This window comes from Danio rerio, chromosome 3, assembly GCF_049306965.1.
Source record: "Danio rerio strain Tuebingen ecotype United States chromosome 3, GRCz12tu, whole genome shotgun sequence".
Taxonomy (NCBI): Eukaryota; Metazoa; Chordata; class Actinopteri; order Cypriniformes; family Danionidae; genus Danio; species Danio rerio.
This window is the reverse complement of record NC_133178.1, coordinates 45,023,040-45,037,053: the sequence shown is the minus strand read 5'-3', so window position 1 is coordinate 45,037,053 and position 14,014 is coordinate 45,023,040. Positions and strand designations below refer to the sequence as shown.

The following is a 14,014-nucleotide window of genomic DNA, read 5'->3' as shown; positions in this document are numbered from 1 at the left end:
CACCTCGTCTCTGTGCATAGCCAATTAATCCCGCGAGTGGGCTAAAATCAGCCAGTCGTCGAGATAATTGAGTATGCGGATTCCCGCAAGCCGAAGGGGCGCTAAGGCACCCTCCACGAGTTTGGTGAAGACCCGCGGAGACAGAGAGAGCCCGAAGGGGAGGACCTTGTATTGCCACGCTCGACCTTCGAACGCAAACCGCAACTGGCGGTGGCACGGAAGAATGGAGACATGAAAATACGCGTCCTTCAGGTCTATAGCTGCAAACCAATCCTGAGGACGAACACATCAGAGGATGCGATTCTGCGTGAGCATTCTGAACGGCAGCTTGTGAAGACAGTGGTTTAAAACGCGCAGATCTGGGATTTGCCGTGACCCACCACTCTTTTTGGGTACAATGAAGTACGGGCTGTAGAACCTGCTCTCCATCTCGGCTGGAGAAACCGGCTCGATTGCACCCTTTGCCAGGAGGGCAGCAATCCCCTCTCGCAAGATAGGGGCGGACAGGGGGTTGACCCTGGTGAAATACACACCCGTGAACTTGGGGGGCCGTTTCGCGAACTGAATCGCATAGCCGAGTCAGATTGTGCGTATGAGCCACCGCGAGGGGCTGGCCCGCGCTAACCAGGCAGCCAGAGCCCTCGCTAATGGCGTCATCGCTACAACCACTGACGTACCAGAGGTGGGGCAGCGCGGAGCGGGTGTGCTGATCTTGGAAGCGCGAGAGCGATTCACTCTGGCTCCGCACCCTGACTCCGGAGAGGGGGCTCGAGGGCTGGGGGAGGGAACCGTCCCAGCGCTCGTGAGCCACTGGTGGAGTGTACCGAACCTGCGAGCTAGAGAGCACAGTGTCTCAGACTGCCAGATTTCGGGCTGTCACATCCGGGGAAGAGGAAAAGTGCCCTTTCATTTCATGGCAGTAAAAAGTGCCATTGGAAATGGGGCTCCGCCCCCTAGCGGGGAAAGAGCAAGTTCCCTCTTCTCTAGATGACCTGTCCCAGGGATGCTTTGTGGTCCGTTGCCGGACTTAGCGGCGTTCTGGGCAGGGGACTGCCTGCTTCCGAGGTGCTCGACGCGCCCGCTTCGCCAGAGGCGTTTGCAGGGGCGGTGCAGCTCTCGTAGGCGGGTGCCTTCGGCGAGGAGCAGATATGTATGGTACGGCAGGCGAAGCAGGCTTACGAAGGTGACATCACCCATTATACTGCTCTCTTACCGCCACGAATTCCTGGGTGAATTCGCAGACGGTGTCGCCGACCAGCTTGGGATATGGGGGAGTCAAGAAAGCGGACTTTGTTGACTTTGCGCATATCAGCCAAGTTTTAGTCAGGGGTGGCACTCCTGGACCACTGGTGTGGACATTGTCCTCCCCAACGCACACGCAGCGGACTTAGTAGTCCGAAGAGCTTAGCGGTGCAAAGCTCATAAGCCTGGGTTGGACTCACCCTCGTGCAGCTCGGCCAGCGCCTGCGCTTGGTATCGCTGGCGGGTGGCTATCGCATGCAAGGCAGAAGCAGCCTGGCCCGCAGCTTTGCAAGCTCTGGCTCCGAGGGAGTAAAAATTAAAGGCTTTGGATGGGAGACGAGGCGGACCCCGCCAAGAAGAGGCGCCGCGCGAATTGACCGCCATCGCGCACTCAACCTGAGGAATCGCCACATACCCCCAGGCCGCTCAACCATCAAGAGTGGTGAGGGTGGAGGGACACACAGCACAAGCAGAAAAAAAGTGCCCTTCAAATCCGAGTGAGCCTACTGTGCACCTCCGGGAAGAAGGGAACGCCCCTCTAGTCGGTCCGGCCGCGGAGCTGGAGGATAAACCATCTCCAACCCATGGCCGAAGCAGCCCGGGAAAGCACAGCTAACATGTCCGTTTCAGGATCCGTTTTGACAGCGCTCACCTGTCCGAAGGGGGCGAGCGGGTCTGGTTCATCATCAGACAATGAAAGCCCAACCTCCGATGCCGCAGTGGATGTCTGGTCTCCAGTGTCATCGAGCGTAAGGGCTACCATCTGTTAGACGGATCGCTTCCCCTGCCCGAAGCTTAGATGGAGCGCTTGGAGGAGCGAGAGGTCCGCGGGCCCGTGGGCGATGGATTATCTCTCGCTAAAGCCTCAGATCTGCCCGAGTGCCCGGTGCAGAGCAGGGGACAACTGGGGTGGTTTGCCCTTTTGCAAAGGCTAGCCGTGATCTTTACTGCGCAACAGTCATGGCATCGCAATGACGACATGAACTGCCCGTGACCAGCATGTAACGCAGTGCCCGTGCCCATCATCCGAGGACAGAAACCCACAGCATTCAAAACGCACAGTCGGAGCGCCGTCCTGAAAAGAACCCCAGCTCGATCGTCTGCCACTGCGTAGTACACAATCTGGACTGGGACAATGCTCTCATTCGCTCGGTATCGCTGGATCACAGCAGGAGGAACCCTCATCGACTCGATCAGAAAGTCTCTGAAGCGAAAAGGACGCCGTTTGCTAGTGCCGGTTGTGCTTATATGCTGGGATAATTGGCAATGAGGCACACCTGCGCAAGCTTACGCTGCCAATTCATTGCTTTCATTGGCCGGTTTAATACTCTTTCAGACAAGCGGCTTCTGACCCGAAACCTCCCATACGTGGATTTTAACATAAAATCCACTTATAGCACTGGAGTTCCCCAACCAAAGGGGAACTACAAATCTGCCACCAATAGAACTACAATGCCATTTTACCTGTTCACACACACACACACCTGTTCCAGATCACTGATGATGACACAGAATCACAATTGAAGCTCATCATTGAATCATTAACTGGACACGTCTCTTTGCAACACACATTGCTGAGTCTTGTTTTACACTGTAGCATTACAAAGCGTTTTCCTTGTTTGTCTGTGACAAAGGAGTTTGTCACTGGCCTGCGGCAGAGCTGTACACCCACATATTCACGCACACACACATAACTTACCTTCACTCCAACAGCCGATCTACCGGGTGCACACGGGAGATTGCGCTGTAATAAAAACACATATACGCACAAACACATTATATACTCCATTAATCCTTGCATATTCTGACACGCCATAAATCACACCGCATACATTTGTCTTACCTGTGTGTCCGTTTGTGTTTGTGTTTGTTCGTCTCGTTGCGTTTCTGTTGCGTCTCTCTTCCGGGTTGCGCAATCGCGGCTACGGGAGGCAAAAGGGGCCAAAAAGGTCATGCGCAGCATTTTATGCACAGTGATGCGCTGCGCATGCGCTGAGTGGTTGGGCACCCGGGGGGAGACTATGTGTTTTATGTGGGGGATGAAAAGAATGGGAAAACAATGAAAAAAAGCAGTATTCATGACATGTGAAAATGCTGATTTAATAATTTTGGTTTTAAGTTATATAGTAATACAAATGAAGTGTATGAAAGTGTGAAATGCTTACCTGAAAGATTGTTTATGTCCATACTTACCTTATACTTACCTTCAATATAGTTTAATCCAAACTGGGCGGAGTCACTCACTATAAATAGAGTGACTTGTGCTCAGTTCAGTGTGGGAGTCGTTGGAGATAGAAGGTGTGAGTAGTGGCGAATGGTTGGTTTGATAATTCTGGATAGAAAATATTTTGTATATAATTATTTTGTTACTTTATTGTCTTTATTTGTTTGTTTTGTTGTTTGTTTATTTTTGTATATATATATATATATATATATATATATATATATATATATATATATATATATATATATATATATATATATATATATATATATATATAATTTTTTATTTTTTTTTTTGTCTACTTTATTTTTTTGGATTTTTGGATTGGACACTTTTGCACTGTAAATAAACGCACCTTGCACCATAGTGCTACGTCGACTGAGCCATCATTTATTTTTTTCTTGTTTCACACACACCCTAAAAACGCCTCTGTGTGACATTGTCTTTCCATGTTTCGACCCTTTGCTTAGTTTATTCTGTTGTTTTGCTGCCGAGACCATTAGCCTGTATTTTGACCGCGTATTTTGGATTATCTTAAGCTACTGTTTGCTCCTGTCTTTGACCATTGCCTTCATGACTGCATGTGAATCCCCAACTCCGTTGTCCAGCATCCTCACGTAACACCCAGCTAGTGATATTTTAGTAGAAATAACCCCCTAACCCTGCTTTTTTTGTCTCATACAATGCAACTAAATGACCATGTCATTGACATGCCAGTTTACCATTTACTTTTAATAGAACATAATTTAGTCTTTGAGGGTCAGTGATACCAGAATCAAGATCAGAGCAGATCTGAAGAACAAAAAAAAAGTGATTAGCAGCACAACAACACAGAATGTTTTCTACCAGCAAATATTTACTTACTCTGTTAATTGCAACTTCGTTAAGTCATTCCCCCACCTGTTCTTTTAATCTGCCTTTTAACAAAAAGCCCAAATTAAATCAAACCATGAGTCATGATAATTATAGACTTTATCTGGAGTTGCTGCTGTACACAGATGTCACAGTTGACTCGAGACAGATTTTTATAGATTTGCAGTAGCGTCGCCTCAGGAAGGCTTCGTGGTGAATCACAGTCACTGTAAAATACGTGTATAATTGTGTTTAGTGTGAGACTAACATGGATATTACGCCTGATTCTGCACGGATTGGCATTCTTTGACTGGGGTTGCAGAGTATTTGAATGCATTATGGACATCTGTGTTAGACATCTGCTCGGCAGTTGACATACAATATCTCTGCCTTGTTCACTGTGCACTTAATGTATTGAAGAGCCACAATGGATGACACAAACACACACTGAAGAAACAGCCATTCTGCCAACAGGTGAAATACAGTAAGCATATTTTCTAAAGAGACCTGATTCCTCATGGCAGACAGTTTAAACAATATTCTGTTTGACTAGAATTGGTTTCATGTTTTGTTTAAAAATTCTATTCTATACAGACAGCTCAGGCATAGTAATCACATTTCAGCTTCTAAACTCTGATGATATTCGGTGAGTACACTGGTAAAACAAGTCTGTGTGAAAAATGTGTCAAAAGAGTTTTGATTTAAATGAGCTTTCTGTTAGAAAACTGTATGTCAGTCTTTAAACAATTCAGTTAATTCTTTCAGTCAAACATTATTGGGCTGCAGCTGATAATAAAGGTAAGAAAGGGATATTTACAACTGAGGAAAAACAGCTTTCAATTAAAATATGAAGGACCAAATAACCTAATTTATTTCAGAAAATAAAGCTGTGGGGGAAAGAGAACAAAACTAACATTGAGATGTTTTGAACAGCTGGCTGAGGAGATCAAAAAGAAGAGGTTCATGATATTTTTTGTAGAAATTTGCACATTTTGTGGATTTAAAGTGTTGCTTTCATTGAATGAAGCTAAAAGGCAAGGCATTTTACATTTTCATTTTTGGATGATTTTATCTATAGAAACAAGCAGTTAAAAACAATGTGTAAATACTATGACACCCATTTAAATACTGTGAAACATTCAAATACCACCCATTCAGAAGGGAGGAAAAGTGTACTCCACTCCCAACAAAATGAACAGGTTTATAAAAATAATTAACACCTAATAAACCTTCTTTTTTTTTTAATAGTCAAAATAGTTAAACAATTTTTACCCATTTCAGTTGATATTGTAGGATACTTAGTTTTACTACAGTTGACTGTGGTTAATTGTAGTATAATATACCCTATAATTGTAATATACTTTATATTTGTACTACAGCGCTGTGCAATTTGTTTATATAATTTAATTAAACTTTATGTTTTACCATATCAATGACTGTATAGTGTTATCAAGTTGAAAGAAAATGAATGAATGATTAATTCTTATACTTGTTGGAAAAAAGGAATTTATTTTTATTACTTTTGTGTTTTTATTTTTTAGAAAAATGGTTAGATTAACAACAGATTATTCAATCTTTTTCTATTGTACCACATTTTTGCACACTTTTTTTCAGTGCTGCATACTTTTAGAAGGAACATTCTGATAATAGGGAAATAGAAGAACTGCTGTTAAATACAAAGTCTAGACATGTCACAAGTTGTCATGATGCTTGTAGAAGTTGTGAAATATATTAAAGATGCACGTAATTGTTTACTTCTGGTATGCAGAAAAGGGTTGCAGAAGGAGGAAGTATGAATGGGGTACAAGAGCCAAAGGACTGCAGAATGACTGATAAGTGGCGTTAAACCAAAATTCCACCTGTTAATATCAGTTGTGTATATATGCTGGAGTCAGGAAGTGTATGTTAGTTTCGAACCTCTTAAATGGAATTTTTGTATTGCATTGGGGTAACGCAGAGCTCTTTCATCAAATTATTCATTTGTATCTAATAAATTACTAATATTTTTGGCATTGATGAAAACACTTCCAGACCTTTTCTTATTGAACACGCATGAAATAGAGGGAGATATTCCAACATACTTCAATACAGTAATTTAAAACTCTTAAACAGTATTGACTCTAGTATTTTCAGTGTTAAAGAAAAGCCCTGCAATACATTTTAGAGATGCACTGATTTTAGATCCACCAAATGTTAAAACCTTATCTGCCAAAGCTGATATAGATAACATGAGAAATACGTTTTTATCAGCTTTTATTTATATAACAGCTACAATATACATCACATTTTCTTTTTGGTTCGCTTTGTGAACTTTTGTAAAAGTGAACTTGGTGCTTGGTGAAAACTTGTGTGATATTTGTAAAGTTGTCTTAGTTATTCCTGCATTTATTGTCTGGTTTGGTTAAACACTCCTCAGTGGTCACGTAAAACAACCCACTTTTGTCTGTCCCCACATCCTGCTGCTGTCATTTCAGACACAACATTTCAGAATCAGAAATCTGTGTGCAGAAGCATTCAAGAAAGAAAGAAAATCTGAAACTGGTCAAATCTAACATTTGCCAATGCTATCAAAAAATGATAAAATGGGCAAAAAATTTGCTGCAAAAATGATAGCAGGACAACATTATCCACCATATTGTTTAAGGCTGAATAGGCCATGACTTGAACTCATGACTAAACATGTGATATTGTTTTGTGTTTTCAAAAGCCTCTATTTTGACTGAACAAAACAAATTACAATGGAAAAACGACATGTTCAAATTTATCCTCTCTGTAGACTTTTTTGTTACAAAAATGCTTTGTCAGTGTGAATAGAAGGCCAAAACAGAGAACAAAAGATGCACTGAAAATGAAATTTCATTACTGTGGACAAGGCCTACATCGGGAATCAAAGGGCACCTATGATGAAAATAAACTTTTGTTAGCAGTTTAAACAGAAGTGTGTGTAGCTATAGCATGTCCACTGTCATATTGGAGTGAAATAAACCCAACAAGTCTTTTTTTTTACATTTCCTAATGTTAAAATAGGACCCAAATCCCAGTGATTTCGAGGCCCACTTCAACGTGACGTATGAGTATGGTTTTCCCCACTCAACTAATTGATTGGCAGACACCATGTTTCTATAATAACATGTATGCACATGTGGGCAAAGTCAAGGTTTTAAAACCGCCAAAATTTTCTGTAATACCGTTCCTAAAGTATGTGTACGATTTTTTTATTTACATTTTTTATTGTTGTTTTTCAGGACAACATCTTTTTTTTTCGAGCAGAAAAGATATCCAATAATGCTGTTTCAAATTGTAAAGAAATCTGTGCAGAAGTCAATGATTTATTTGAATTATTTAGCCTGACATGTTTACTGCTGGCGACGCAGTGGCACAGTAGCTAGTGCTGTCACCTAACAGCAAGAAGGTTCGAGCCTCGGCTGGGTCAGTTGCCATTTCTGTGTGGAGTTTGCACATTCTCCCTGCGTTTGCTTGGGTTTCCTCCAGGTGCTGTGGTTTCCCCCACAGTCCAAAGACTGTGGTACAGGTGAATTGGGTAGGCTAAATTGTCTATAATGTATATGTATGAATGAGTGTGTTTGGATGTTTCCCAGAGTTGGGTTGCAGCTGGAAGGCATCCGCTGCATGAAACATGTGCTGGATAAGTTGTCGGTTCATTCCACTGTGGTGATCCAGGATGCAAGTTGAAAATGAATGAATGTTTACTGCTCCAAAATTTGATAGATATTTTAAAAAATGTAATTTTTTTTTTCAAAGATGAAAAAGTTGTTGTTTTTTACCCAGACATTTAAAAATAATAATTAGAGCAGCAATCACAAAACCATGATACCATTTCAGAAAGGCTTGAATAAACTCCACCACAAATACATCCAATAAACTTACTTGGTATTTTTGACTAATGAGCTGTTTTTCAGCTTCATCCTAGTCTGTATGTCACTCTGCTGTTTACCTGACATAACTCATGATGAGAAGCAGACACGCACGGTGGGCGGAGAGAAGCAGCTCATTTGCATTTAAAGCCGCAGACTACAAAAACATCTACAGTATACTTAGACACCAAAATAGGCAGATTATGGAGGCTATAATAAATAATCTGATGGGTATGTTGAGCTGAAACATATTTGATATTTTGGAGACACCAAAAGCTTATCTTACATCTTGTAAAAGGGGTAAAATAAGTGCCCTTTAAATGAAAATCATGCACCACTGTAAAAGTGTTTTGAGGTCAATACAAAGTTTTGTGCAAAAACACAAAACGTTTTGTGCAGAGAGAGAGAGAGAGAGAGAGAGAGGGAGGGAGAGAGAGAGAGTTATGCAAAATATAACTTTTTTTCAGTGGAGACTATTAAATATGGTTCTGCGCCTCAACGATTTGACATCAACACATTAGCAAAATGTAAATGAGAGAGAGAAAATATCATGGAATCCAGTGAGGCCAGTGCAGAACTACAGCTCAATGTTGGCCTTTGACCTTGAACTAGAGTTGAGTTTTTTTCCCAATGACCAGTCACACATTAATGCAGGTGCTTATGAATATTCACAAGCAATCAAAAGCTACCTGTTCACATCAAATTCCAGCACCCACTGCTGAGTGCCAAAAATGAATATTCATAACAATATAAGAGTGTTCTGTTCTCAGCAGGCATCTTTTGATGATGTAAGGAAAGAATAAGGCAGATTACTTCTACTCAGAAACTTCGAGACAGTTTCCAAGATTAGTTTTCGTGAACAGAAGGACAAAATGTGCTGAAACTTTAATAATTTGTATTCTATTAGCTTTATATTTCAGTTTTGTATATTTATGCACCAATAAACATATATATATATATATATATATATATATATATATATATATATATATATATATATATATATATATATATATATATATTTTTTTTTTTTTTTTTTTTTAGATTAATGAATATTTATTTTCTTTGAAATATATTAATCAAAAATAATATGTGCTGCTGTTGGATATGTGTGATGATAATATTACAAAACAAATAATAATAAAACAAAAGTAGGAAATATGTCTAGGGAATTCTGATGATAACAGTAAAAGAAATATGTTGTTTGAAACATCATGAAAAACTGACATAAAGGCACCAGTCCAAAAAATGCAAAAAAAGGCAAAACCATCAAACACATAAACGCATACACATACATTGAAATGCCCAACGAGACCCGCACTATGGGTGCAATTCATCTAAAATTAGCCCAAGAAGAAAGAAACTGCTAATTATTGTCAACCTCACACATCTAATCCCACACAAAGATGGTGAAACACACATGCAATGTAAAGGAAATTGCAATTTGTAGCAGTAAATCGGTTTACTGATTCTCACCAATTAACATTGTAATTCACATAATTCCCCTAAAAATCTATATGATTTAAAAAGAGTAATGCGAAATTCTCCCAAAACATATAAATGCTTTTTTTTACTGCATTTCTTGAAGAGATTAACACTATAGGCGACAACATTTTTTCTTTTTCACACAAATTATAATGGCCAAGTCATATCACCCTGCAGCCAAAAAACTGGTTGCTCACTGAAGCTAAGCAGGACTGGGCTGAGAGAGCTCAATGCACCGCATCTAAAGAAAACTTATGCTAAAAGAAAAAAAAAAAAAAAAAAACACCACAAATTAAGAAAACGCCTTTTTTGTTTGATAGGACATGTTTTGGAAATCCACACACCACACAAATAGAAAACACACCACAAATACTCACAATACATGCATATTAAGAAACTTTTTTTATTTATTTATTTTTTTTTATTTCAGATATAAGTGAAGTAAAAGTATAAGACTTTATCCACAACGTAAAAAAGCTTGCTGCCTTTGTTGTTGTTGTTGAATCAAATTAAATGTTCTAGTCATCTCAACTTATATCAATCAAACAAACTAAAAATATTTATTTAAACTTTGTATAACATAACAAATTTAAATGAAAACTGATTCAATTATTAAAATAAGTAAAAGCAATATATAATGGTAAATACTGTGAAAATTATGAATTATCAATTTTTGTAAAGGTTTTGCACACATTTCCTAGGCATTCTATACAATTCCTAGGCATTATATTGAACAGTGGTCACCAAACTTGTTCCTGGAGGGCCGGTGTCCAGCAGATTTTAGCTCCAGCCCTAATCAAACACACCTGAACAAGCTAATCAAGCTCTTACTTGGTATACTTGAATCACCCAGGCAGGTGTGTTGAAGCAAGTTGGAGCTAAACCCTGCAGGGACACCGGCCCTCCAGGACCGAGATTGGTGACCCCTAATATAGAATGGCAAGTATCATTTAGGCAAAGTGTTAGAAGAGCATGACAAAAGTGTTTATTGATTATTACATATTTTAAAGGGGAAGGAATGCAAAATAAAACTGGAAAAATAATGACAGTAGAAGTGAGATTGAAGTATTTGTTACAGTAGGTAAGACTGTAATGGCACTTAGAATTGTACGTAATTTTCTTCTACTTCTTCTTCTTTGTCTTGTACAATTATTCATTCATTCATTTTCTTTTCGGCTTAGCCCTTTTATTAATCCGGGATTGCCACAGCGGAATGAACCGCCAACTTATCCAGCACATGTTTTTTACGCAGGGGATGCCCTTCCAGCCGCAACCCATCTCTGGGAAAGATCCCCACACACTCATTCACACTCATACACTACGGACTATATAGCGTAAACAACCTGTACCACATGTCTTTGGACTGTGGGGGAAACCGGAGCACCCGGAGGAAACACACACGAACCCAGGGAGAACATGCAAACTCCACACAGAAACGCCAACTGACCCAGCCGAGGCTCGAACTAGCAACCTTCTTGCTGTGAGGCGACAATACTACCTACTGCGCCGTTGTGTCGCCTTGTACATTTATATTTCACAAATTAGTGGAGAATTGCTAAATAAAAAGGACATGATGTTGTTATCGATGAACACAGGCAGAACACTACTGGAATGGGCTACTGTAGTTGTTGCAGCAGGAAAGACTCGAATGACATTTTAAATTGCACAGATGTCATGAGAAAAATTATGACAAAATTGTCTGTGATGTTGTAGTGGAACCTCATACTGGCAATACGCCGTCTTACAATAATGTTCAACACTCAATGTTTTTTAGTTTTCACTTTCGTCAATTGGTAAAGTTTTGTTCCTCGCCACTGGCTTGATTGGTTTGGGACTTGTGGAGCTGTGCATCGATGGATTTGCTCTTTTGTGTTTGGACTTTCAGCAGTAAAATTTAAAGCAATTTACTAGAACTTCTATGTTAAGCTGCTTTGACACAATGCACATTGTAAAAGCGCTATAGAAATAAACATGAAGTGAATTAATAGTAAGCAAATATATGTGTTCCCTGGCCCAAATATTTAATGTAGTAAAATGTGAGAATCAGGCCAAAAGAAAAATGCTTGGTAGGCATAAACGATATTGTTATGATAATTTTAAACGAGTGCGAGAAAGGCCTGAAATTAAATTAGCGGAGGCAGGGCTGACTGAGCACAGCTGGATTAGAGCGGCTTGACATGGACGGGTCTGAGCAAGACCCCGCTGGTCTCAAAGTGGTGCTCCTAATTGAAAGCCGGAATACCAAACAGCGGGCACTGATGGAGCAAACGAAACAAGATGGTACTGAGGGGAGTCCTGTGTGCTCACTCTTAATTGGGTCTCTGATGGGTCAACAGAATCATTATCGCTCCAAAACATGCTGATTACCGACATCTTGTTTATCTGTGCGTCTTGACGAAATCCCTGGCAAGGTAATAACATTAGCATAATTAGCACAGCGCTTCCCTGATCCATTCAGAATGGAGGATGGAGAGAACAGGAATCAACCCAAACAACTTTCTAGCTTTTCTTTAATAATCAAACTGATATTTTTTTTATACAGGGCTAAGAGACACTCAGCAATCACATCAACAGCTCTTGAAAACTCCAGGGTTTCCTGCTGGAAAAATTGCTAGATTCTGATGACAGTTAATCTGTTGTGACCTGGTTTTTATGGCAGGATTTCAAAAAATGTTATGATGTTTTTTCTCCATTTTTATTTGAAAGTAGATTAAGTTTAATGCATTGTAGAAGGTTTTACATAATAGTCTAGTTATTCAATGCCGTTTTCATTACTACTGGCTATTCTCTGCTATATTCTTTTTCATCAAGTACACACTGTGCTTGTAGGTGTCTGATGTTAAGTCTGACCTTGCCTGACAGTTTCTATAGAACCGCTGAGTCAATTTGAGTTTACCGAACAATGTGTTTGGCACTGAATAGAGTAAATGGAGCATTCTGAGTTTGAGTGAAAGACAGGCTGAGAGTGTAGTGAATCCGATAGCAATCTGTCTTTAAAACACAAAGTACTGACAATGATGTCATATTTAGAATATGAATGTTTCCTTACATCCATATGTTAGCTAATAATTGTTGTCATGGATGCTCATCATCAATGCAAAATAATTAACTTTGAATTAGCACGAAATGAGTCTAGACTGTGAAAAAATATGACAAAAAGTCTTGACAACAAATGTTTTTTTTTTTTTGATACTTTAATTAATTTAATCAGTTAATCGGGTCTCAAATATTTAAGTTATTCAAAGTTGAACTTTGTCATTTTAGTCAGTTTCACTGACGTAGGTTGATTGAATTCAAAGGTTTAGGTAGCAAGAATTTGTTTTTTACTGTGTAACAACCTGAAAGCACTACCAGAGACCATATTTTCTAATTAATTTGCCAAATTAAGTAAAGTGAGGTAGTCCAATTAGTAAATAATAAACAACTAAATAATATTCAGGCAATAGCAGAACACAGTTGAAGTAAGAATTATTAGCCACCCTTTTATTTATTTTTTATTTTTTAAATATTTCTTAAATGATGCTTAACAGAGCAAAAACATTTTCACAGTATGTATTTTTCTATTGTCGCTAGAATAAAAGCAGTTTTTTAATTTTTGAAAACTATTTTGAGGTCAAAATTATTAGCCCCTTTAAGTTATACATTTTTTTTTCGATGGTCTACAAAACAAACCATTTTTATACAATAACTTGCCTAATTTCCCTAACTCTCCTATTTAACCTAATTAACCTTTAAATGTCACTTTAAGCCGTATAGAAGTGTCTTGAAAAATATCTAGTAAAACATTATATACCGTGATCATGGCAAAGATAAAATAAATCAGTTATTAGAAATGAGTTATTATAACTATTATGTTTAGAAATGTGTTGAAAAAATCTTTTCTCCTTTAAACAGAAATAAACACATGAGGGGCTAATAATTCAGGGGGGATAATAATTCTGACTTCAACTGTAGAAACACAAAAAGCACATTCCAAACCTAAACAAAATTACTGTTGGATGTTTTAACGATGTCTAATAGATGTCTACGCATATGTTTTGGCTAAAACAAGGTTAAATTTGGGCATTGAAAATCAAATCGATGTCTAATATTAGTCCAAATATCCTGAGACCCCGCCCATAGACTTGTGTCCTCTGTACTGGACATTGTGTTTTCATGAATTTTCTTAGAATTTTTGAGCTACTCAGTCCTGTTGTTCTGACATCCTGGGCTTTCTAGTAATATGTCATTTGATTGGCTGGCATGCTAGGAACCACTTCTTACATTGTATCCAAAATGGCCGACATACAAACAAGCACATTTTATGGGAAGGAGCGAGGTATGCAAAATTTAGCTT

The 14,014-nt window shown here is 39.3% G+C and overlaps 1 long non-coding RNA gene across 2 annotated transcripts in view; it reads right to left on the bottom strand.

Annotated features, from left to right (window-relative positions):
* The window catches only part of LOC141381272 (uncharacterized), a 66,135-nt gene that overhangs the window by 31,085 nt on the left and 21,036 nt on the right, over positions 1–14,014 (bottom strand). Inside the window, exons 1-3 of one of the 2 annotated variants that reach the window (XR_012401189.1) lie at positions 3,822–4,127; positions 3,086–3,574; positions 2,942–2,986 (exon numbers count right to left, since the gene is read on the bottom strand). The exons of the other annotated variant lie outside the window; for it this stretch is intronic. This is a non-coding gene — a long non-coding RNA (uncharacterized lncRNA). Of the gene's footprint in view, positions 1–2,941; positions 2,987–3,085; positions 3,575–3,821; positions 4,128–14,014 lie in introns of those variants that run through there. 2 annotated transcript variants of the gene reach the window in all.